Source organism: Lates calcarifer, linkage group LG1 (genome assembly GCF_001640805.2).
Source record: "Lates calcarifer isolate ASB-BC8 linkage group LG1, TLL_Latcal_v3, whole genome shotgun sequence".
Classification (NCBI taxonomy): Eukaryota; Metazoa; Chordata; class Actinopteri; family Centropomidae; genus Lates; species Lates calcarifer.
In genome coordinates this window covers 21,223,231-21,250,333 of record NC_066833.1, presented here as the reverse complement: position 1 = coordinate 21,250,333, position 27,103 = coordinate 21,223,231, and the positions used below count along the sequence as shown (strand labels likewise).

The following is a 27,103-nucleotide window of genomic DNA, read 5'->3' as shown; positions in this document are numbered from 1 at the left end:
ATCTGTGGGGTCACCTGGTGGCCCTGGTCTGATGTCATGGCGAGTGCCGGACAGAAACATGCAAAAGGAGAGAGAGGGAACAAGAGTGAAAGAAATTGTGAAAGAGAAAGAGGAGGGAAGGAGGTCAAAACACCCACTGGCTGATGTGTGTGTGCAGAAATGGGACTCAACTTTTCAAATCGCATGTAACATTTCACAGAAAGTTCAGAGGCAAATACAAGAGAAGTACATTTGGAAATGGGTGGACGGGTGGGGAAGAGGCGCTGCAATCCTGTGCTCAAATCTATGCTGAGCTGTTGAAGATGGAGAGCTGAGTTTTGAGAGGAACTTTTCACCAAAGCCTCAGAAATTAGAGGCTTCAGTTAAATCAGTGAGCTGCAATTACCAAGTTTCTGCAGTAACTGCTACAGGACTTGTTTTATGAGTATTACAGGGGTTTGAAGTGAATATTTGTAGTACAACTTAGAGCATGATTTTAAAACCCCACAAAGAAATTATATTTACAGTTTATCAGCATTATGTCTACTATTTTTCTACTGATTATCTTCATATATTGTGTTGGCTGTTTGACACAATTTGAAAATCTTTTAAGTGTTATAGAAGCTGCTAACTAAAGAAGATGTCTTTATCTGAATATTCAATCTGCTTCACTGCGTTGCTGGTAAGAATTATGTCAAAAATTAAGACGGAGAGAATGATGGAACTGAAAAGGAAGAGTGAGAGGAGGAAAGCAGTATGAGAGAGGGCACATCTGTGTGTGTGTGTGTGTGTGTGTGTGTGTGTGTCTTGAGTTTGTTTGCGTGTGGGAAAATGGATGACAGCACGTTTGTCACTGCAGTCTCACTCCACTGCTCTGGAGTGGCACTGCAGATGGATGTCTCTCAGATGCTTCAGTGAGCATGCCAATTCACCAGCTCAAACAGATGCTAAATGCAGATATAAGCTGTAACTGCTATTTGCCTAACTTTGGTGATCGAGGATCCTCTCCCCCAAGCATTCTCATAGGGAAAAACTCTCAAAAGCAAAAGACTGTGTGTATTCCTAGTGAAGGGCTACGTTAGCATGGTTTAAAGGATGGCAGAGTCGGGCAGTTGGTCCACCTTTGTGCATCAAACTGATTACCATCAAATCAAGATAAATGTTATCTGGTGATCTGCACCGCCATAAGTTCATAATTTCTACTCGTGAAACACTTAATGACAGGACACTGCATACTAACTGTCCACATGCCAGTTGTAATGTGCAGTTTACACAACTTAGCCTAACAAACTGAGATGTCACTTCACAGAAAATAAACCTGTTTGTTTTTTTTTTAACAACATGACATTATCTCCTAACATTCTACCAACTGTAACAAAAGTAGCAACGTTTCCTTTTTCTATTTCATCCATCCAGCAATTTTGTTCTTTGTGCAGTGTGCATTCAAGAGGACACTACCGTGTTGGTATGCACATGTATTTGTGCACATTTACAGGGTGACCAAGAGAGCTCTTTGTGTTGTGCTGCAGGTCAACAACATTTTTAAACACAGAATTTCCTCTTGTTTTAAATTAATTATGCATGATCTCTAAATAATATTAAGAGTCAGGCATTAAAGGTAAATATAAGAGCAATATTAAAGCTGTCAGTCTCTTACCTTGGAAAGGATTTTTGTTGTTTTTACAACATTAATACAACATGTTCTACTTCTGTAGATTTGAACTATGTCCTATTTTTAAACTGTGAAAAAGGTGAAAAAGTTGCCCTGTTGAAAAGAGAAAATAAGGCTGATGAAAACAGACTATTCACATACACCTTGGCTGCTCGAATAGCAAAAAAATGATCTCCTTTACTGACCACTTTACCTTGACCTCGTTGGAAAACGTCATGAGGTCAAGGAAAGATGTGAGAGAGAGAGAGAATTGATAACGAAACAGGAAAAGAGAACTATTTAGATAATCTGACTGCACTTACACAAGGCGTTTTTGTTTAAACCAGCTTTATTTATAACATATGGAAGACGTACAGTGACAGACAATTCAATAAGGCTTCCTGTCCAATGCTAATAATATAACATGAAAGGAATATACAAGTTGAGAAAGTTGAGCCATTAAATACAGTAAATTACACTAAGACAGGAATATATAGTTTTCTGTTATGGACACTTTGACCTTTTTTATAGGGCGTGGGGAAGAGGGGAGGAGTTTTGGATCATATCACAAACATAAAACAGATGCTCTGTTGTGTCTATATGTATGTGGATCTGCTGCTGCCGCAAGGAATTGTGTAAAGGAATTCCTTTCGTAAAGGAAGGTCCAGTGTATCCTATGCTAAAGGAGATGAGATAGGAAGCACTGGCGCTCCTTTCCTTAACATTTAGAGAATTCGACTAGCTCTTATTAGTTCATGGCTGCCATGGTGATACTTTCAGGTCATTTCACTCAGTTAGGAAAATTCGCTAAGCAAAAAGGACTATTCAACCACAGCCCTCAACATTATGGGACTTCGTGCTTTTCTACTGTAGACAAACAGAGAGAACCAGAAGAGAAAAAAACTGCCATCATAGATGGGGACCAATGAAATGTAGTGATGTAAAATATCAGTTACTACCGCTCTTATTAATTGTGTAATTCTGTCATGTTTTTAAAAAATATATAATTTCAGAAACATACTCATTAGGACTTTATTTTGCAAAAAAAAAAAAAAAAAAAAAAAAAAGTTTTTCCACAGAATAATGCATCACCTTTCAGTCTTGGCTGCCTGAAGAGATTTTGCACTAATCTGATATGCACTAATAGCTGAGTATGTGACAAAATACGATCAAAGAATCATTCACAGGTAGACAGAGATCTATTTTATTTTGGTCAGCTAGTGATTTGTGATTTGGTGATGCTGCCAGTAAAGCATGAAAAAAAAGCTCTGTGGTGCCTCCAAATGTATTCACTGTCAAGTGTCCTTTCCTGAGCAGCCATAGGGTGTTCTACATTTGCATGCTGCAAGCAGGCAAGCCTCCAGTGCTGGCTGTGGCCACCACACTGGAACAGATGTCACACCTGGTTTGTATGATCCCTGTTGTTGGGGTGACCTCTTGGTCTCCAAGCAACACGCTTGTCTCATGGCTGATGGCCCCTGCGGATGCAGTAGCATGTTTGTGTGTATGCAGAGGTTTCAAGTCCTGTGGATTTACATGCTTGCATTTGCGACTCGTGTGTCTGTGTGCATGTGCATTGGTGTCTGCTTTCCTTTGTACACGGAAAGTATATTGGTTTACTCAAGTGGGCAGGAGCAGAGCAGTCAAGCCTGATGATTACAGAATATCATACTGTATATATGAGAAACATTACACAGTGTGATGGAGCCAATATGAAATGGGTGTAGCCACATTAGATACAAATAAAGCATCTCCCAGCTTCTCCACATCCCCCCTCGAACCCCTCTAGACAATGATGGTTTTCCTGGTTGTCGTCTTACTGTTACTAAGAAAGCCTTGGAAATCCTTTCTCCTGGGCCTCCACCCCCGAAGACACACACACATACACAGTGATACAACACTAATCTCCCTCTCACAGTCTCTAATGGAAGGGATTCAGCTGAGTAGCTTCGGAGGAAAAAAAAAGAAGTGAAATTTGAAGTGAGAGAGGAGAGAGAGGGAAGATGGTGTGTTCAGAGAGCAAGGACACAAAGGGAAAATGAAGAAATGAGTTTGTATGTCAAAGATCACAGAGGCATGAGAGGGAGAAGCCAAGGTGAGAGGGAAGGGGGAAACATTAACACAGAGCACGGGGGGGGAGAAAGAAAAGCACATCACCAGAAATGACTTACCGGTCTCATTTCACCCCACACTTAAAGCTGAAGAGAAAAACACTTTTCGGAACTTATCCGCACCTACACAATCAGGGATTACTCCCTCTATTCGCACAAAATGTCAAACTGTGACAAGGCTCTGCCAGGCTGGCCCAGCGGCGATAACATGCATATGGAACATGCACCACATCTGGTTGTGCATAGGAACGATGCACGGACGCTCACACAGATGCATGTACATCCTCTGGAGTATGCCGTAACATGAGACACTGTAAGCTCTGTGAAAGTGATTAGTGCTGCTTCGGCAAATGAGCAGAAATTGGCTGTCTTGGATATACAGCATCAGCATATGTGTGCACAATCATGTTTCCCTGTACACATCAGTCTATGCTTGTGTGCATGCACGCTTTTGAGTGAGACTTCAGCACCTCCCCTTCTCTCCTCTGCTATTGTCCTACGTACGTGTGGACATGGCACCCTGTATTTAGGAATGTGTGGGATTGGAGAGAGCAGAAAAGGTCACTGGGAAAATGTAAATGAGTTGAGTGAATCAGCCGATCCAAATGTAGGTTGTGCATTAAGTTATATAAAGGCCATGTTCCAACAAAAGAGGCTACACTGTGGTGTGGATCTCTCTGCTTTAGGGGTGACTGAGAGAGCTCTCTCTGTTGTGCCGCAGGTCAACAAAATGGACACTAATGATTTTTTAAACACAGACAAAGATTTAAAAAATATCAGAATTTCCTCTTGTTTTATGTGACCTATGCTTGATCTTTTAATAATATTGACAGTCAGGCATTAAGCCTAAAATGTAAGCACAATATTGATGCTGTCAGTCTCTTACAATGGAAAGAATTTTTATTGTTTTTACAACATTAATACTGTATTCAGTGACTTACTCTAGAAACTATCTACACTATGTTCCACTTCTGTAGATTTGTTTATTTTATTTTATGAATTATGGCAAAATATTTCTATGCTTGCCAGAGGTGAAAAAGTTGTCCTATTGAAAAGAGACAATAAGGCTGATGAAAACTTTTTTATGTATTTTGTACTCAGACCCACCATATACTGACATCTATAAAGCTCTTGTGCTCCTTGAAACCCTATGAAGCCAATAGATTAACCGTATTGCAATGCAGAGGCAGAGTACAGTGCTACATAACAAAGAAAAAATTTTGAAATTTGGTACATGTTGTATAGCTTACTATATACAGTATTAAGGGTTTTTTTTTTGCTGGGGTCAGTCTGCATGTAAACACCATTTAAATGTTGTTAAATCTGTTTCTCTTGGGCTACAACATGTTAGCCTCCAAGGGGCACACACAGAGTAACATGATTTGTTTTGAGTGATGATGCTGTGAGGGTGGATGTCTGCCTCCATGTCTGCATCTACACGTCTCTGCGATCTGTGCAGCTATCCACAGGAACGTGCTGTATCTGTGGATGCTTTGGTTTGGGCTGTGTGCAGTGGTGGTCCATGTGTTTCTGTGTGTTATGAGTGTGGAGCCTATTTATGAGATCTGGCCTGAGCAATGGTCTTCTAGTGTATGTGCCCTGACGCCCATTTATTCTATTATAGAACATATTGACTAGCGTGTGGCGTTCATGATGAACACAGGCTATTAATCACGTGTTCCTGGGATTCACACAGGGCACACAACATTTTGATGGACACAGAGAAGAAATTACCTTGTGTGCATGAGTCTCCGTGTGTGTGTGTGTGTGTGTGTGTGTGTGTGTGTGTGTGTGTGTGTGCCTCAAAGTCCTAATCGCATGTTTCTATTACCAGTGGCTCATTATTTCTCTGTCAAATGTAGTCAGAGGAGCTCTCCTCTCCTCAGTTTCTTGTGACAGGAAGAGATGAAAACAATAAATGGGAAATGATCTGAGATTAATAAAGAGATGAGTGCATACTTGTATGTAAACAGTCTGCACCATTTTTCAGCTCAATTCATGCTGAAATATTTATTTCTTTTTAAAATCTGTCTTTCTCATTTCTCTTTAAGAATGGCAATTACAGCAATAGACAATGACATTTGTTGCCAATGTTACTAACAATACTTGAAGCTGCATTAAAGGGAACACTTGTACTTACACTGAAGTCTTTGTGATTCTCTATATTTTTTGGTGATTTCTATATTTTCTCTTGGTATGCCAGTAAGCAGATCAGTTCTTAGTTCCTCTATAGAGCAAACAACAATGTCTCTGCAAGTGGTTAAGTGCAGCATGATTAACTCTGATATCTGGCTCAACTGCACTACACTACACGTAAGTGCATATACACACGCACACACATATTTTGGTACATGTTGCCATTTGTTGCAGACATATCAGGATGGGAAAATCTCCTGCCTATGAAACACACTATGCAGCTAGTGTGTGAGTAATATTACCAGTAAATAACACTTAGTCTTACAAGTTATTACATCAGCCACACACACACACACACACACACACACTGCTACGAGATAGTGATTACATGTCAGCTGTTTCACAGATTCTCAAGATGTTCAGAACAGTACTACACATGCAAGGTGCTAAATGTGTTATTGTATTTGTGGCATTCCTTAACCTGCAAGACACACGTCACATAAAGATGACACACATAGTTGTTATTTATGCATCTACTGTATGTCCCCCCTCACTTTGTTTGAACCTTTCCTCCTCCTTTGAAACTGTTCATCACTCCACCTATTCTAACAGCACAGCTTTATTTTGTCCCTTGGTATTCTTGCGTTGATCCATTTCTGGCACCCTTCCTTCCCTCTCTCGCCCTCTCTCTCTCTCCCTCTCCCTCTCTCTCTCTCTCTCTCCCTCTCTCTCTTCAAAGACTCTCTATTCTATGCTTGCATTGCACTCCACTCCACACAGGTACCCTGCAATAGGGACTAGCCCCAGGGAGTCAGAACAAAGCAGATGCTGTTAATCGAACCTGCGGTGAGAAGTGAGGGAGAGAAGTGGTGAGGGGAGGGGTTGCCTGGGGTGAGTATAGAAGGGTTTGGGGAGGTTGGGGTGGGCACCATTCAATTTCTGCATTCTGCTGCTTGTGGATCAGCAGCATCACCATGGAACAAATGCTGCACAAACACTGCATTTACCTAATGTAGGAATGTGCTTTTACATTAGTCAGCTCTTAAAACTCTATCAGCCTTGTTTATTTAATTTTATTTTGTGTGTGTGTTTCACAAATCCTTTGAATGCATATGTGGGGGTGTGTAGGTTTGTAATACTCAAGCTTTTATTCTGAGATCTTAGGCCAAATATATAATAACTTTAATAATAACTTTGCACATGTTAAGGCATGCTACGGAACAGTATATCACATACACAGTGCTGAGCAATTTACACACATACACACATTTGTGCAAATGGTATTTTAATGTATCAAAAGACGTTCAAATACAGTATCACTGTAGGTCAAGGGCTAAAATTCTGCTTGTGCACAAACATACAAAACATACAACATTTATTGTTGATATGCATTACTGAACTAAATCACATGTTAAATTACATATAAATGTTTCAATGTATTTCTTGGTTTCATTCAAGATCACAAAATCAAACAATAGGTTCTGCCATTGTGTAGATGTGTATTCTCAGACTTTAGCATTAGTGTTTAGGAATAAGACACATTCACTAGCTATTTAGTGTTATGACAATATTTATAAATCCTTAAATGTGGTGGGAAAGTACAGATATTGTTATATTTGTCTAAATAGCATCAGATACATTGCACTACATGTTTCCATCAATATCTTATGATTTTAGACATTTTGCAAAATGTTAATGTTAATGCCAAACATTAACTTACATAAATATACATAATTTATTTTATTTATTTATAAATTTATATCTTTTAAATTTGTGATGAAAAACATTACGTTTTAGGTCTTCAAAACTGGCAGACATGTCTCAGTTTAGTTTGTGTTCTGTTGTGTTAACTATTTTTACTTAGGGTGCATGGTTCACAAATTAATCTAATAAATAACGGCAATTAGGGTTTATCAGATGTTGATAGAGCGACAGAGTGGTTAGGGCAGCACTGTTGTGCAATGGTATGCACTGTTGCCTCACAGTAAGTAGGCCCCGTGTTCGAGCAATGGCTTTCATGTGTGGAATTTGAATGTTCTCCCCATGCCTGTGCAGATTTCCTCTGGGTACTCTGGTGTCCTCCCAGTCCAAAGATGTGCAGGTTCAGGTTAATTGGCGACTCTAAAATTGCCCATAAATGTGAATGTGAGCATGATTGGTCGTCTCTATATGGCGACAACAGACTGGCGACCCGTCCGTGTTGTACCCCACCTTTCACCCAGTGTCAGCTGGGATTGATTTCAGCTCCAGCCCCCCTGCGACCCTCAAAGGATAAGTGGTATAGCTAATGGATAGATGGATAGATGCTGATAGTCAGTGGGCGTCACGTTGCTCAGGAATCAATAGGAAAGGTTGAAGCGTTCAGATGATCCTTTCTCAGTGGCATTAAAGTGGCCTGTCATCTCAGTGGCTTTCATCTGAAAATACAATGGTATTATCACCAATTATGGCTGTGATTAATATATAAGCCTTATTTGATGGAAGGAAAATATGACTAAATGACAAGAAAACAGTGAGGCTCAGAAAACAAATGACAGTGTAAGAGGTAGCAAATTATAAAGAGTAGTGGTGTATTGATGACAACATTGCCTTTGTTGTGGTCCTTCAAAAGTCCATAGAAACCCTTCACATCATGATCCTGTTAGCTGTCAGCATGAGTCACCATCACTGGCTAGCCATCTTTGAATACTTTCCCTTTACCTCAAATGAAAAATTTGTTACATAATGTTGAACAAACGGTGCGTTTCAGCGCATTATAGTCTGCCGTACCACTGATAAACTGTACCTGCTATCTTTAGCCTAGTGTTAGTATTAAAAGCATAATTATGCCTTTTTCTATCAAGGCCTGCCTTAATCGCCTTACATTTATTAGTTCTTAGCATACAGCATACTGTATACATTGTAACTGCTACATGTGGATTCTGTTTGTGTACTGTATATCTGAGCAAGACTGAGGGAAAGAAACAGTGATTTGGTACAAAGTAGAGTGTATTTTATGTAACAGTGCGGAGTAGATCAGAGAGCAGAGCATGACCTATTTTTAGGGCTCTGTGGAGACAATGTTTCTGTTCCATGCACTGGAAACCATGACTCCTGCTCTTCATAACCACTTTACAAAGCTTACAGTGCATTAGAAGGTTGAACTGTGGAGGGCTGACAACTCACCACTCATAGTCAGTGGAAGCTGCTATTAGATTAACTCCTGTAGGTGCAGTCAACCTGCCAGCAAGTCCAACATCCTGTGCATGGCACTGTTATTATATAGGGACATTTGCCTTTGTTTGGCACACAGTACGAGCTTTGCCTGATGTTTTAGCTCTTGCGCTCACTCTCCGCCTCGTCACACTCTCTTAGGCCTGAAGTAGACTACTTATAAAATGGCATGGCACCTGTTTCACAGATAAAACAGTAATATCATCAACAACAACAGCACAAACTATGGCAACTGGAACAAATTGCAATGCTCATTGTTCCAGTTGCCATAGTTTGTGCAGACTGGTCCCTCAGTTTTCTTGTCCAATTGAGAATTCCACAACTGGTTGCAGCCCATGTATAATTCAATTCATCTTATGAAATCACCACCTAATCATTGTAAAAGTGTTTGCATGCCATGTTCTAATGGGCAAAGCTCCTGATAGGGTATCCCAAGGCCTCAGAGTAAGAGTGATTTTCAAAGGCCCAGATAAAATGGCAACTTCAAAAAGAGATCTTCAATGTAGACATTATTCTAATCTTATCATTAGTTTAGTCTTTTAGTGGCTTGAAACCAACAACAAGTTGCTGCTTTTGTAAAGCAGTTTGATCTTTTGTAAAAAAAACCATCAAAAATGCCCTATAACATACTTAGATGCACATATAAAAGTATCTTAAAGGCAATATTATTCCATAGAAGTATTGATCATAATTGAGTCCAACCCCTATTAAGCATGTCAAAGGTTTTCAGTTTCTATATTTTTATTAAAAACATTTCTTAAATAGTTTAGAATCAGGTTGGTTTAGTCACATTTATCAATATCTTATCATATATAGTTGTTCATTATTTAGCTCTTACATTTTAGATGCATTCACAGGTATGGGCGGATATCTCACAGAGCAACACGAAGAAGCAAGCTTTACCACTCCAGCATCTTGGATGGTTCAGTGTGCTGTGTTTGTATGCAGATGACATAATACAGGTGCTATTAGGCGACAGCTTAAGTATGAAAGTACTGGTTTGACTGAGGGCCCCTAGTTCAGTTACCAAAGAATTACTGTTACTGCCTTAAGTGCAGAATTTATGACTCGCAATCAAAACACTAGTACTGATGGAGATTTTGTTGTTGTTAACAAATTAATAATAAAGTGATTTGAAAATGCTGGTGGACAGATGCCCATTTGTGAGAAGTGTTTTCAACTTCCTGCATTTGAGTGGACTTGTCAGAAGCCACACACACACACACCATTGCTACTCTAGGAAATCCCCAATACATCGCCTTAACCGCCATCCACACACACACACACAACCTCACTTCACCCACAGTGGGATCATTAGGACTGTTTGATGAGTAAGTGGAGAGACCATGAGGAGAAAAGTTTATCTCCTCTGCCAGAGAGCTGCCTGGCATTCAGCCCAATCCCAACACCCCTATCACCACTTTGTGTGAGTGTGCATGTGCAGTGTGTGTGTGTATGTGTGAGTAAGTTTTCCAAATACCGTTTCCTATCTCTAGAAATGACCAGACCATTGACTTCATAAATCCTTGGCTCATCTCTTGAGAACATGTTTGGGGAGTTGATCTGAATTATACTGTAGGTAACATCTGACATTCAAAGCCATATCAGTGCTTCTTACTTTTCAGGGGGAAAAAAAAAACTGTCAGTATTTTTCATCCAATTTGTCAATGTTGTTTTTCTTTCAATGGATAAGGTTCAAGATATTCTGTATTTTCTTGTTACTGACAATCCCTTGAAAACGTGTTGTAGCTTTTAAAAAGGCTTTTAGTCTCTGCTATAAAAAGTATTATTACATTGCACTGGGTGACTTGTTACTTTATCACAATGAACATGGGCACTGTAGTTTATTTTGAGCCAATCCCACATAAACCATCCTACTGCTTTAAATACATACTTGTGCATCAAATACATTTTAATACGCAGCTGAAAATAGCTGAAAAACTTTTTGTAATTTTAAGAGTGCCCAGCTGTTTCAGAAAATGACTATACCTTTCATTAAAAAAAGAACCAAAAAATAGATCATACCTGGAAGGGTTGAGAAAAGTAAGCATCTTATTATTCATTTTTTTTCTATATATACTTTTGCCTCTCTTCTCTATGACTCCATCTGTTTCTCTTCCTACCTCCCTCTTTGCCACCTCTCTGTTCCTCTGCCTCTCTCATTGCCTCTCTTCTTCTCCATCTATGGTTACATAAAATGGTGTGAAGGCCTGGCTGTGTGGGCCGCAGAGTGGAGGAGGGCCTCACCACTTTCTGAACTTTCATTCACTAAGGAGCTTCCAAGTTCAGCAGCCTTGCAAACCTCCTCAGCCAGCTCACTGTGTCAGAGTACAGGACTATTTATGAACCCAACTCTATCGCTCAGCATATTGACATCCCAACACCCGCTGCTGCTCAAATATTATGGTCCCTGCGTAACTATAGCATGCAGATTTTGAAGTAATGGATGTTTGACATCATTCTTTCATTGCTGCATTTTTCTATTTTTGTCTTTGTGTGACTCTGGTTTTATTATCAATTAATCTCATGATAATTGCTGCTCAATTTTCTCTTGACTTGACTGATGTTTGAAGCTACATTTCATTATACCCAACTTCCCTACCCATTGTGCCAAATTAGGAAACTAAAAACCAAAAAGGAAAAGACTTTGTAACTTTTTCTGAACAGCAGTCACTGGGCCATTACACACTAATAGTTTTATTTTAAAGGAGTATTTTTTGTTAGTTTTGCTATTGCTACATAGCTAACATTAGCATTAACAGCAGTTTATTTATCAGTCCTTAACTTGCAAGAGCTCTCTGCAGTGGTGGAAGGCAATGCCAGTGTTTTGCTTCTAGTTCCATCACTTCTTTTCTTCTACTGGAGTTAGCATGCTAACCAGCTAGGCCCGGCCCAGCCAGTCCATATCATCACTTTCTGGTAGCGATTCACGGTGGTGCCCAGACTGCCCTGGGTTAATGAACACTGATCAGAAGACGTATTCTAACTTTTTATTTCATTGTGAACACAATGATGGCTGAAACCCTAACCTAACCTAACCCTAACCACATTTGGCAGCAGAGAAAATTTACAAATAGCTCCTTTAAACCAAAGAAGAGAAGTAGAGTCACTGGAACAGCAAACTGACTCAGTAATGTCACTTATATAAGTTATGATACCTCATAAACTGTATGTTTCATGGTTGCTATGAATGACACAAAGGCAAAGAACTTTCTGCAGTTTATTATTGCCCAGCTACACTGTTAAAAGCTAATCTATATCTGTCAGCCAATCAAAATCCCAATTTTTCAGTAACCATTGTAAAAAACAGAATTTATCTAAAAAATTGATAACATTAGCCACCATAAATTACTGGTCATATCAGATCAAGTGAAGCTGTACTTCTGTGTTTATTAAATTGAGTAAATGAAAAAATGTCCCATTTGTTCCTTTAAAAAGTTACACATACTCCCTTTATATCCTGTGTCTATGTATCCCTGCACACAATACACAGTTTTCTCATAGTAGACACCACACAGACATGAATAACTGATGGCTGAATGAGGGCAAGCAGGTTCTGGTTTTAATTTCCGTCAGCGTTGATCTTGGAGACGCTGTCCAGACTGTATGAAGACAGAGCGTCACTTCATAACGTGGATAGATGGGATTAGTATCAGCACTTAACAAATGAAGAACATCCTTCATACTAATCTTCCGGCTGTCAGACATGAACGAGGCAGGGGAGACTACTGCTCCCTCACTCCAGATCAGCTTACTACTAATGACACACCCACTCCAGCTTTCCATCCCACCATAATGAACACAACAATAACAGCATGACTGGCCAGAATGAATTCATGCATTAATACTGAGCATGTATCTAATGTGTTGGTCTATTTAGGACAGATTAGTTATAACTGTGAATAGAGGAGCTTTGTTTGTCAGGAAGGTGAACAAAGATACTTTGGAAGGAAAGACAGAGCAACACAAACAACAAACTACTTTAACCTTATTAAGAAAGTCATCCACATGGTGGGTTTTTATATTTTTTCTGGATTTTTTCACCAACTAATTACAAGCTTTTGGCTGCAGAGAAAATCAATCACAGCGTATCATGAGTCATCACGCAAATTCATGCAAAATCATTCACAGCAAAATGATCAAGTGGCAAGCATCTAACACTCCTCCTTCTGTCACTCTAGGCTAATAGTGCTCTCACCCTGTCCTTCTCTTTCTCTCTGTCTGTCTGTCTTATGACCTTCAATAACTTGCTGCCTTCTACTACCACACCAGGTTTTGTGTTTGCATTTGCCCTTTGTGTGTGTTGTTACAGTTGGCTGATTAGAGCTTTCTTTTCATCTCTCCACCGTAATGACGTTCTCATTCTCTTTCCAGGACGCAGCCTCAGTCTGTGCCTTGGTTGTTTTTAACTGTTTGTTCAAGAGAAGGAAAGAAAGGAAACCGGGTTAACTGATTAGATTCAGGGTATGTTTGATAAATGTTGTAATTTAGTGCACTAAAAGACAAATGATGAACAATATTATTGTGGTGAAGTGGACAATTTTCTCACTGTGAGTGTCAGATGGGATGTTGTCTGCCTCAGCTGGCTCTTGATCGGAATGGTCACGCATTCTTATTGTGCGACAAAAACCTGGATGTTTGCAACCTTTATCATTCCAGACAAAAAGGGCAATGACTGCAACACATGCAATGTGTCAAGATTATGTAGCTGCTCAACAGTGACAAAGAGGAGCGTCACTGACTACTTTCCACTGTAATTATTGAAATTGTAGCTGGCAGCTTGGGTGCACTGACATTGTGTCTTTGCCTGTCTCTATCAGCCATTAGCCCAGAATGAACCAGAAACACTTGATGAATGAGTGACACGGTGCAAGCAGATGTTCCAACAGCTGTCTTCAGATGGTCTGCCACCTACATAGAGAAAAACCGTATGTCTCCACAGGACTGTTTGTTTCATGCACATAAACACAGTCAAGATGTTTTTATTTTCTTAATTTTCTGAGTCTAAAATTGGGTTTCTTGAGTAATTGAAAGATTAGGTTTCAGTGAATTTGTTCAAGTTCAGACCGACTTTAGTACTGTGTGTAAAAAAAATAAAAATTTTAAAAAATCGCAGCCTCCTCATTTATCTGAAGGGGATCATTCCATTTACGCAGATGGGATGAAAATGCAAAGGCCTCTGGCAAAAAAAAAAAAAAAAAAACACAACAAAAAACGCAATGTCTGAATGTTCACTTGAAGGATTTCTATCAAATCAAATTGAGACCAGGAACTCAGACCTCAGAATGAAAGGATACAACAAGGTCCCTTGCTGAACCAGGGGCATTGTGGGTATGCAGTGTGCACCTCAACCATTAGGGTACAACTATGCTCCCTCAGAATGAAATAAGATTTCATTTTTAGATCAGTTTTATTGGTTTTACTAAAGATGAACACAACCCTGTGCCAATTGTAATGGTTGTGGAGTAGGCTCCATATCTTGGAGTGGGGGTTGTTGGAACAAAACAGTATAGAGTGACACTATAATGACATTAAATCCTACATAAATATTACCAATTTAATAATTGTACTCAATATTAGAGGCTGTAACCAGACCTCGCGTCTCCTGGAAAAAGTAATCACTGGGGTCAAACATTCCCTTTGTTATTTATACAACAACAGCAGCATGTCATGAACTGAGTGTTTCGCTGTTACAGTATGAAGTGGGTAGATTTGACAGTCCAGCCCATAGCTGTGTGGGCTCCCCTGCTTTGTCACTGAATTCTTAATGTATTTCTGCTGTTGTCTGCTGTTACAGCAACCCTCCCCTCCCAAAGGGAGTGTATATGACAAGTTTGTCCAAAACCTCTTGTCAGTCAGCAAAACTTGCCTGTTTATCTGCTCCTCACAACTGATGGGACAAGAGTAACAGACTTCACCTTCCTAAATAAGAGCCACACAAATAGACTTATTATTCAGCTTTTTTCTGTCCTCATACACGACAGACAGACAGACAGATAGACAGACAGACAACAGATAGGAAGACAGACAGATAGATAGATAGAGAGAGAGCGAGAGAGAGAGAGCACTTCAGCATGTATGATTTCCATATTCTAGATAAATAATTCACAGTCTCCATGTTTATCCTTCTTGCAGAATTCAAAGGGTCAGGCTGATTTAAATCAGTAATAACAGCCATGTACTTCAACAGGAGAGCCAGGAAAGAACCCCTGGGCCTAAAAGCTAAATTAATGAAGAAGTATGGTGTGAAAATCTTCAGTCACATGCTCACGTCCTTACATCAACATTCATACAGTACTGCACCATCGAAAATCATCACCATGACAGAGAGAGAGGAAAAGATACACAGAGAGCAAAGGAGTGAGTGTTGTGCTCCTGCCTACGCCTCTGTCAGACAATTTAAGTGCAGAACTAGCACGCCTCTACCTCCTGCTGTAGGGCCTCTGATACAATGGAGCTTAAAACGATGAATAAATCATCTCTGCTGCACTTAAAAGGACCCCTTTTGTCCTTCAAACCATTCAAACACTTTCTGTTATCTCTGTTTAATGTGAGAGCAGAAGGCAGAGAGACCCAGTTGAAGGAGAAAGTTAGTAGAGGTGCTCTTGTCTCTTTTTCCCCTATCTGGCCCAAATTGGGCCTGAAATGACAGGTAAGTGGGCATATCTAAGTAGCATACTGGGAAGACAGTAGTCCGTATTTTGACTGGGGCTCAGGGTTGAGGAGTTCCTGCTGCTTTGAGGCTAGATCAGGTAAGCTACTTCACATGGCAGGACATAAGTACATAAGTATCATTAGATAGGACATTCATAAATTATGGAACTGTGTCTGTGTGACAATTAATGAAAGACTCGGACATGTATAAATATATATTTATATATAGATAGTGTTTATATAAGAGAGTTTTTGTGACTCCCAAAAGACAGGGTGTGAGGCAGTTAGAGGCAAGGAGACACTTTCATCCCTTTCTGCCCTACGTAATAGTGTGTAATTGTTTTACACTGAGTGCTGACGTCCTGCGGGCTTCTCTGGGAATGAGATGGATTTTATTTCCATTTTCAGTTCTATGTGGATGAGTCCTGGCCCGCACTACTAATAAGCAGATCCGCCACACTTAAAGGACTGGCTTAATTACTGATTCTTGGCTGACCTTGCTGTCTGAACTTTGCTTTAGAGCATCAATTGTGGCTCGTCAATTTCTATGTTAATGAACACTACAGGCAATAGGGAGGGACGGGGAGGAGACAATTGTTTTCAGACAAAGTTGATGTTCCGAAGAGGAGTTGCGTGATTAAAAGACTGTTAAGTAACCTTGTGTCGAAAGAGAAAGAAATAAAAGATGTAAGACTACAAATGTCCTTGTATGATTAACTTTTATTGATATATTTTTTGCATGATTTCACATCTGTTTGTGCTGTATGTAATTTGATAACAGTTTTAACATATTGCAAACCTCCACACTGTCTGAAATAGAGGACAATCAATCAGCTTTAAGAAGAAAATAATGACCAGCTACAGACTCTTAAATCTTTAGTCATAATAATTCCATACTGCTTTCATCTGCCTTACCCTTGAATATTCCAGTGTAACCTCTTTAAAATCCCTTTGTAATAAGGTAATCAAAGTTCTCAGTGTCCACTCTTTCATATCACTTGAAACTCCTAAAATTTGATGATTTTACACTTTTCTGGCCAAGATGTCACATCTTGCAGATGTCAAGAGTACTGTCTCTCTGCAAAACAAATATAATCTGACCAAAGAATAGTTGAAGTAAGCCATGCATTTCCATGAGCTGTGAGGAGCATAGCTAGGACGGCATACACCTCGTAGTCAAATACTCCTTGCAGACGTAGTCCTGGAAACTTACATTGTCTATTCTGACTAGTGTGTTTGCAAGTAGCGTGTCCTGAAACATTGTGCAATTTTGGCTAGCATCGCTGCTAATTCCACATTCATGTGATATCATTCAGACTGTAATTATACGTAAGCAGCATCAGGTAATTTGTAGCAGTGATGAGATCTCCCACATGGTGTAAAGAGCTACAGAATTTTTAACAACCTGCAGACAACTTGTCTGTAAAGCCACCAGCTCCAGCATTTACATCTACATAAAAGTCAATATTACTACCACTATGAATTAAGCTAATTTAAAAGGAACTCTTTGTTTGTGTCTGGTTTCACTTGCATTGAAGAGCTGCTGCAAGTATGTAAGACAACAAATGTAGCTAATTTAGCCTTTTAAGAATTAAACTTTGCAATTTTGATTCATTTGGTCGCTTTTTGGGATTGGCATATTGGAGACATTGATTTGATTTAGATGTATTTTCTTTCAAATTAGTAGGAAGGCAGATATACTTAAAAAATAGGCCAATGGATGTTGAATTTTCTTTTATAAAACCCACCCCCACAGATATGTATACACTATACATCCTGTGTAATACATAGGGAGCATGTAGACAGATCATGTATGTATGAAGCGTTACATTGCTGTACCTGTGGGATTCCAACACCCTACCTCTCCCTTTCTCCTTCCTTCCCCCTGTCTTTCTGTCCTCCACTGTCTCTTCCCTACATTTCCCTGTATTCCTTTGAATGGAAAATGCTGATCCTGGTCCAGCCTTCTGATTAAAAGGGAAATCTCAACTGGCAATCTTTAGGAATGCTCCCATGATGGCACTGGATGCAGGCTTTTGATTGGCAGCTTGATGTATAATTCAGGTTTAGATGGGAGACCTTAATTAGACTGGCTAATGATGTTCACAAGTGTCTCAGCATCAATGGTAAAGAGCTTGCACACTGACTCATACGAGAAACTTATGTAAACAATGTTTTGATAGCAATAGGTCAAACTGTTTAAAAAAGCTAGGTAGAACATGTAGTATTTGTGTGTTTTTTTAAAAAGGTAAATATTAAATATTTCAGTTCTTCCTTTCATGTAGCCTACAGCTGAATATTTGATGTACTACTGTACCGTATACTACTTGAAACATTATTTGAAATCTTTACTACTATGCACAGGTTATATGGTTTAATCACTATTCACCAGACAGCCTGTCAGCTTATTGGTAACCTTTTTTAAATACATTCTTTTGACGAAGATCCAACTGCAATCGCAATGTTTCTTATCTAAATGAATCTGTGGTTTGAAGTCGGTGTGCGTGCGTTACTTTTTTTTACCTACTTGTAATGTGCATACAACTGCGCTCCTTCTAAGTGTCTCAGCTTTTTCACCACAGGCACGCTCAAATGCTTTCATAGCAGTGCCTTCAGAGTGCTACTCACTGAGCTCTTCCCTGCTCTCCTCTTTATTTCTTGTGGTAATTTCTATGGTTTGGAGATGGTTTGTTGGTGAGCTGATGAGGGAGAGAATCTAGTTCCCTATTGAAATATTTAGCAGTACTTAGCATGTGGTAAGAAGTTATTGTAAGCTGTACAATGACATGAATGTTAATCTAGCTTCTCATAAACTCTCAGCACAAAGTAAAATAACAAAGCAGTGAAAGAGGTTGGATCAATACAGTGATTACTCCTGCAAGGTCTTGTTACAAAAAGAAATTTTAGTCCTGAGAAGAAACTGTTGTCGAAGAGGAAAATGTGATTTCATGTTCAAGTATACTAGAGGAATGTTTTTTGGGTAAACATTAAAAATGGTTCCATTAAAAATATAAAACGTGAAGGCTGTGTTCCAAGACCTTCTGTCTTAACTAACTCTCACTGCAGTGCCACGATAGCTGTTACATGATGAGTGTTTTTCCATTCTTGTAAAAGCCCAGACAGACAAGTTGTTCTGAATCTACCACCCCTGTGTGTCTTTCTCTTGTACTTCCCCTTAACCCCTCCTCTCTTGTTCTGTATTTTAAAGTGAGAATCTACTCTCTCTCTATGTCTGAGGAGAAATTTGATGCCCATTCTACTGTTCACCTTGAAGGTATTGACACTGTGATATAGAAAGATGCCAATCTGATCAGGAAAACTGCATGTCAGTTGCCAGGGGAGGTGATCACAGTATTAAGGAGATGAATTCGGCCAAAACATTGAAATAATTAAGAACAAGAAAATGTCTCCAAATATCACAGAACTCTCAGATTTCTTTTAATGGATTGATATTTTATATTTTCAAGGTCAGAATTTACATGTTGGCAGTATCAGTACCAGTGACTGATAAAACACATCAGGCATAATTGTAAGGTTTTGAAAATGAAATTAACACTTTGCTAAGTAAACCTCTGAGGGATTCATAATAAATTGATTCTCACTCTGAAGTATTGGTTTGATATCAGTTGTGTGCTCTGGCTGTCAATGGTTTTGTGTTGGCGCAGATGTGCATACCAGATGAGCAGGGGAAATGGCATCATCTCTACAATTACAGGAAGGTCACGACCTGCTGTCACGGCAACCGCTTGGCATCCGTTTGGAAACTGCTTGGCACAAGCAACCTGCAGATTTCATAAACCTGCAATTAGGCAATGGGCATGTATCAGTCAGCACTCAGTGTGAAACATCTGCTTGTCTGTGTGCCTGTGTGTGTGTTTGTCCATTCTCGGTGTGTGTATGCATGTGTGTATGTACCACAGTAAAATACATGTATATAGCTAGACAGACAAATGAGAGACAAAAAGGAAACAGATTGATGAGAGACAGAAAAATTATTAAGTTGAGATTAATTATTAGCTATGTCCTATTTGACAAAAATTAGCACAAAATTGATGGACTGGTTTCCTTTAACATGATTGATTGATTTAGTTCAGTTTGCCAATTTGGAACACTATGGTTCCTCTGCACTGGGATCCTTTACCTGTCCCACAGAAAATCAAGCTTCTGCGCCAATCTCTGTGAGGAGCCTCTCAGTGAGAATGATGCACCATGATGTTATCTGTGTCGCATTTAGATCCCACCACACATCTGTGCATGTGCGTCAGACAAAGAGCAGCAGTCGTTAGTGTAGCAAAAAGAGCATGATCCCTCACTGGCTTCCCATCGGAGAACATATAAACTGTAATCAGTCATTTAAATTGAAATTATCCATCCATCCATTAGCTAAACCTCTTATCCTTTGAGGGCCAGAGGGGGTCTTGAGCCAATCCCAGCTGGAATTGGGCAGGGTACACCCCAGACAGTTTTCAAGTCTGTCAAAGGGTTGACATAAAGACAAATAACCATTAAAATTCATATTCAAACATATGGGCACTTAAAAGTTGCCAATTAACCCTAACCTGCATGTGTTTGGATTGTGGGGTGAACCAGGAGTATCCAGAGAAAACCCACACAGGCACCAGGAGAACATGCTAACTCCACACAGGAAGCACAGAAATCAATATATTTATATACATACATAATGAATGAAACGACCATGTGTGATGTGACAAACCCACAGAGAATCATTACTCTGCACTCCCTCTAAGTGCTAGGGAAAGTTTAAGCATCTTTCAGCTCATTGATTTGGTTTTACAGTTTGAACTTTACCATTTTGGTTTTGTCTCATTGCAGGCACAGAAGGCAAAAGCTTTGATAAACCTACTGAACACCATGGCCAACAACTAATGGCAGACAGACATAGTTAGCAGCTAGCTAGTTTACAAAATGGTGCATTTAGCAGGTAAAGAGCCAGATACTACCCTCAAGAGTTGGTGCACCAAAAAAAGCTAAAACATTAGGTAATTTGCAGATGTTCACCAGGACAACTTTATAAAGGTGAAGATATGTCAGTGCTGCGCCCCAAGTGGGCAAAAAAGCAACCAATATGAGTTTTAATGTCTATTATTAAGATTAACTATTCTAATAGACGCTGTAATGTCTCAGTATGAGCATCCACATCAATCCAGTTTCATTTGTATTCAACAGTGGATTTGAATGTATTGAATTGCACTCATTGTAGAGTAAAAAAAAGTCTGTATCCAGATACATCATAACTTCAGAAAATATTCAAGAGGAGAGGAATAGGCGGGGAAATTTTTTATCTTAGAATCAATTTATCTGTGTGCGGTCTAACATTGTGGTACTCACATATTTCACAAGCCATTGCTACATCTGTTCTAGTGCAGCCTGTGTTCCAGTGAGAATTCACATTATTTTCCTTACTTTCAATTCTAACCAAGGAATTAATTGTTTCTTTATCTGATTGCATTATACTGCTCAGTCTATTTTCGTCTGTGCGGGAAAGTGGGACATGATGCTAATTCAAGATATTGCTTTTTAAAGCAAAGTTGGTCCCTTTTTGAACTTATTGAGAGCTTTTATATGGAGCTCTTACTGTATTGTCAAAGAAGGTGCTGTGCAGAGCCATTCAGTAGAAGAAAACTGGACAATGCAGCATCAGGGGAAAAAAACAAGTGTGGGAGTAAGATGTTATGGAGTCCTGTGATCTCCCAGCAGTTTCTATAGTATCACTCATGCACTGTTTATCTACTGAACATTCAGCAGGCTGCAATGAGTGAGTGAGTGAGAGAACGAATGAGTGAGTGAGTGAGGTTTTTAAGCAGGATGAAGAGGAGGATTTATGTCATCAGTCAGCCTCTATATTTTCTGCTGCATGACGGATAATGGTCAGGTACCTACTCATACTCCAAAAGGAAAAACTGTGGAGGCAGATACGTCTGTGACGAGTTTCCTGAGCCCTGGGAAAGTGCAGTTATACAAGACAACCCTCTTCTCTCCCATTTAGTTTAGATATGCCACAGATCCTGGTGGGATATGATAAAAGGGGGCGTTTATCCTCATATTGACACACAAATACACAGAAGTGTTTGGTGTGCACTTGCACTGTATGTTAGACTTGTGAAAACATTCATTTATTTTGTATTCCTTTTTCTAGCCTTCATTTTTGTACCATCACTGCCACCATGGCTGTTGTCTGGGGGTAATTTACTTATGATGGATAATGTGTAAACCCACTGATAATCCCTACAATTGAGATGACTACCCTTTGAAAAGGGTTGATGTGTTCTTCAGTGATTGACAGCCAAAACAAAAGTCCTTGGATGGCAAAAAGGATATTCGCTCCCAGCTGTCATTTTTCATTTCATAAGAAAATTTCATAAGGTACTCACTTGACTCTGTTACAACTCTATTAAAGCAGTTTTTCTGCATTCCATGTCAAGAGATCATAATTAATACAAGTTCAGGAAAGCAAAAAAATCCTCAAAACGCTACAGTGGGGAATGTGGGTGGAGTAGCTGCTTTAAATGAATGAATTATGACTATTACACCCTGTAATAGTCACACACAGAGCTGTTCTTCCAACAGATACTGTTCATATGAATGTTTGAAGTGGGAGGTGATGTCCAGTGATGGAGAGTCATGCAGAATATTTGCTGAGGCTACTGCACTTAAGTACAGATTTGTTGTACTTATACTTTATTTGAATATTTCCATTGTATGCTACTTCATACCTCGAGGGAAATATTGTACATTTTACTCCTCTGCATTATTTTGACAGTTATTATTACTAGTTGTATAACAAATTAAGGTTTTACATATAAAATATATGATGAGCTTATAGAGTATAATGCATTCGTTATGGATTAATCTAACCAACAGTATGTAAAATAGTTACAAGACCTCCCTAAAACAGTAAAATGCTGTGTTCACACCCAGTAATATGGTAGAATTTCATAACATTCACTTTTTTATGATACTGAACTTCATTTTGATAAAAAAAAAAATTTAAAAATCATTTTTCATCATTACATTACATCTAACTGGATAGAATAGCAGACACACCTACATTCACATGGCCAAGGAATGGCCTCCACATTGTTACAAATTCAGGCACCCTGGAGTGCTTCAGACAGGTCAACAAGTCCAGTGGGATATGTTCCATTATAATTTTATACCAGCTAGAGAGTGTGGGGCCTCTACAGGAAATCCAGTGGAGTAATATATCCTTTCTTGCACAGAATGACAATACGCTGAATAGTTTTTTATGATGTACATTAGCAACTTGTGTATTAGGAAGACCTAGGAGAAGTGAAACTGGGTCCAGTTTAAGCTCAGTTCCAAACATGTTCTGCATCTCATACAGGACAGATTCCCAGTTTGTCTGTAGTTTGGGACAAGACCAAAGGCAATGCGAGAGGTTACCAGTGTTTATTTTGCATTGAGGGCCCAGAGAAGAGAATCTAAGATTAAAATTAAAGAGGCAATCTGGTGATAAATGTACTCTATGCAGTAATTTGAATTGTGTGGCTCTGGTTCTGTTAGAATTTTTTTTTTTTTTTTTTTTTTTTTTTTTTTTAGATAGCTTCCATCTTCAGTGACATCTAACATTTTCATATGTATTTTACATATTTTTGAAATAAGATCATATAATTATTACTTAAGTCTTAATACTTCCTCCACCACTGGTGATGTTTCCGTCATGATGGGGGATGGATTCTGAGTCTTATGTAGAAAAAAAAATCCCATCTGCCCATAGCTGTTTGAAAGCTGGCACAGGTGAATGGGATTTTGTTTGTGGTGCTCACAGCATTGTTAAAAATTCCAACAGAGAGCGATGCTCTCTTTGCAGAATCATTGTCCCTCTAGATAATCCTCAGAACATGCTGTGTACAGTTTTCATTATTTTATACCAAAGAGAGAGTAGGTAAGAAAATTGGGTTTGCTGTTTCAAGTTGTATGGGCCTGCATTTATGTACATTTCCTGCAATGAAAAAGGTGGCCCTGTTGTAGCAAGTTGTGTAGATGATGAAGGTGAAAATAGAAGAGGGAAAAAGAACTTGGTTATCTTCGTGTAGAAGGCAGCTGTCTCATTTACATGTAGAGGAGAAGGAATGAGCTCCAAGTGAGAAGATGTTGGATGGTTTATTAAAATTTTAATAATTTAAGGTTTCAAATACTTGGCAAAATATTGTAATGTATATTGTATAGTATGTGTTAGGTTCTGGTCTTGTCCTGACTTCAAACCTCTTGATAATGCTTTACATGAATTTTTGATTTAAAAAATGTATTCCAGATTTTCTACTACAGAGGGCACACATAAAATAGTAAGAGAGAAAACAGAGAGTACATTGTTCAGTATTATGCAAGCAAATATAAATTCACTGTAGCCCCAGCCTTTTCTTGTGTATCATTCCAGCAAAATTAAATCATTTTTCATACGACAATAAAATTTATTAATCAAATGCATCTGCTCATCAACACTCATACTAAGGCAAAACTGGAGATGAATCATTCACTATTGTTTTTGCACCTGCGCACCCACACAGGCATTGTCACTTACTCTGGCTGATGAGACCTGCTCAGGTCGAAGGTGTGAGGACCAACAGTATGTTGGAGAAATAACAAGGTAACTGGACTCCATGTACTGATAAGCTGCAAACTACTAGAAAAGTCAGTGAAATGTCAATCAAACAAAATCTACAGCATACACACCTACATAGTCCTGAAGAGAAGTCTAATCAGCCAAAATATTTAAATCACCTGTATGGGTTTATAGTGCATGTGCAGTGGCTTCCAAACTTACTGAAATCACATTAATGATTGAGACAAGTCAGTTTTATTTACACAGCCCAATCTCACATATCTCACATACCAAATTTACAATCTGTACTGCACAGCCTGTGATCTCCTCCAGGACAGATGTACATGCAACAGATGTTGAGTGTACAGAAAAGACCAAATAGCAAAATTACAATATGGAAAATCAGGGTGACTACTATTATAGATTGTAAACATACAGAAAAAGTTTTTGTAGTCATAAGTGATTTTTGATTTTATGTATGATTTATTGTTTGATTCAGTTTAAAGGAAGGAAGTGTTGTTTGAAATATCAGAAATGCTCCTTTTCTCAGTCAGCTGAAGGCACACGTGTGTCTGTGTTTGATTGACAGCAGCTGGTAGACAGAGCTCCGTGCCGGTGTCGTGTTATACTTCTATTATTTGAAAGCAATTGGAACAGTGGCGCAACTTGCATGGACGCCGAAGGAGACTGAATCTAAAAGAAGGCAGTAACGCAATGTCAAGAAGAAGAAGAAGAAGAAGAAAAGGGGGCAAATGAACGACGCAAAGCAAACACAGTTGAACTGCGGCCAGTTTTCAAGTCATAGGCAGACACTGTGCTGTGAGCAGTCGTTTTGAAGTGTAAGGGACCACGCCAGTAACACCTAACCGGACTTAAGTGACATCTCTAGGTAAGTTTACATACTGTTACATACTACTAACTAGCTGTTTGGTGTCTTGTTCAACAAGCTGAGGGACAAGACGTGTGTTCGTGTAAGTCAGTGAGATGAGGAGACTTGAGCAGCGAAGCTAATGTGGGTTTTATTTCGGAGTTTGTGGCCTTCGCTGTGTGTTAGCAGGGTTTTGTCTGAATGTGAGACCGTGTGATACCTGACTGTGACTGAACTGACCATATCAATATAAGCTGGTACCTTTTTTTTATTAAATTTTATTATTTTAGTATTTTTCTATTAAAAAGGATAAACAATATATAAATAATCAAAATTGTACCCAATTAACTTTCGCCAATCAATTAACCAATCATCGTTCAGTTGTTGAGTGTTTTTTTGTTTGTTTGTTTTTATGTTTTTTGTTTGTTTGTTTGTTTGATAATGAACCTGCCATGTACACTGGGGGTTAGTAGGGGCCCAACAACAACTTTTTGTCCCGGCCCCAGTAACATGTTAATCCAGCCATAGAGCAGCAGGTGACCTAATAGGTCGCTGTGTCTACATGACCCCATCTTCATAAAAGCTGTCCAATCTCTGAATTGTTTATGACTTATGAATTGTGCGCAAAAAAAGAAGAAACACTGTTTGAACTTGTCTTGCACTGAATCCTTTTATTTGCACTAACATTTGTCATGATGGAAAACTTTGAATGCAGACTTTATTTCAGGTTTTTTTTTTCTCACATTGAGTTTGGGACATCAGCAGTACGCGGGACTGACTAAGTCGGGGGTTCAGTCTTAAGCCTATTCCCCCTTTCCTCTCCTCCCTTTCCTCCCTTTGCTCTCTCTTTCTCTCTCACCCCCTCCCCCATCTTCTCCCTCTCCCAACAAGTGAGGACCCCCCCCCCCAATCTCGTTCTGTTCAGCACCAAAGCTTTGAGTTGAGTTATAGATGTCTGCTGGAATCCCCCCCAGCCCCCCACCCCGCATCCATTTCACTGTTGAATCGATGAAAATGACAGAGTGCAGGTGCAGCCGCGGCGTGTGTTAGAGCCAGCAGGGGACGGTGTGTGGTGCACTAGGACCGGGGAGAGATCCTTCTCGTCGTGTGCATTGCAACTACAGAGCGGAGCTGTGGAGGAAAACCCCCCCCACCAACCACCCCCCATCGGATCTGGCCATTATATCCATACATTTCTTTTTCCCATCTCCACCACGACGCGGCTGAGTGCAGAGGATCGCACCAACCAGTGCGTCTGGGATGGTCAAGCCCCCAGGAGAGGATAAGTAATTAAGCTCGATTTGCGCAAAAGTCAGCTGTCAGATTTTTTTCTTTTTAAGGGGGGGTTGAGGGATCATTTCGCAGCTTCGCCCCCATTCATTTTGGTATATATATATTTTTTTATTGGTTGTGGTAGTGTTTTTTCTTCCCCCCCCCCCCATGTCTACCATCATCGTTTTATTTCAGGCGCGCAAAGTCACATCTGCGTAGGAGAGCGCTTGGCGCACTTCTTCCCCAAAAGACAGAGACAAGATCTCCATTATTCTGTTTGGATTTAAACCGGGACGATTGGCTGGATGGGTGACCTCGCCGAGACACAGACTATCACTGGCTTGCACCCATTTTATGGAAACGTGTTCTCTCTATTGACTTGGAGTTGTGATGTCCAAAGCCTTCCCCACTGACTGACAGACGGCGTTTTTACCATTTTGGAATCGAGCTGAAGGTAGGCCAGTTTTCCTCTTGGCTTGCCGACCTAACATGTTTTTTTCTGATCATATGAAAGTTCGCAGACCTCCAGTTTAACCGGTTCTTCGAATATTGCGGCAATGAATTGATCGCCTGTGACTCTGGGTTTCTGTCAGACGTACAGTTGCAGCAGTTATTCTAGAAAAAAAAAAAAAAAA

At 39.5% G+C, this 27,103-nt stretch overlaps 1 protein-coding gene and 1 long non-coding RNA gene across 2 annotated transcripts in view; both read left to right on the top strand.

Annotated features, from left to right (window-relative positions):
* Window positions 1-14,223, top strand: part of LOC127142696 (uncharacterized) — a 90,000-nt gene extending 75,777 nt beyond the window's left edge. Inside the window, exon 6 of the long non-coding RNA XR_007813660.1 lies at window positions 13,911-14,223. This is a non-coding gene — a long non-coding RNA (uncharacterized LOC127142696). The remainder of the gene's footprint in view (window positions 1-13,910) is intronic.
* Window positions 14,224-26,122: 11,899 nt separating this feature from the next.
* Window positions 26,123-27,103, top strand: part of il1rapl1a (interleukin 1 receptor accessory protein-like 1a) — a 139,792-nt gene continuing 138,811 nt past the window's right edge. Inside the window, 1 exon segment of the mRNA XM_051072180.1 lies at window positions 26,123-26,922. The gene's annotated coding sequence lies outside the window, so the exon portion shown is untranslated.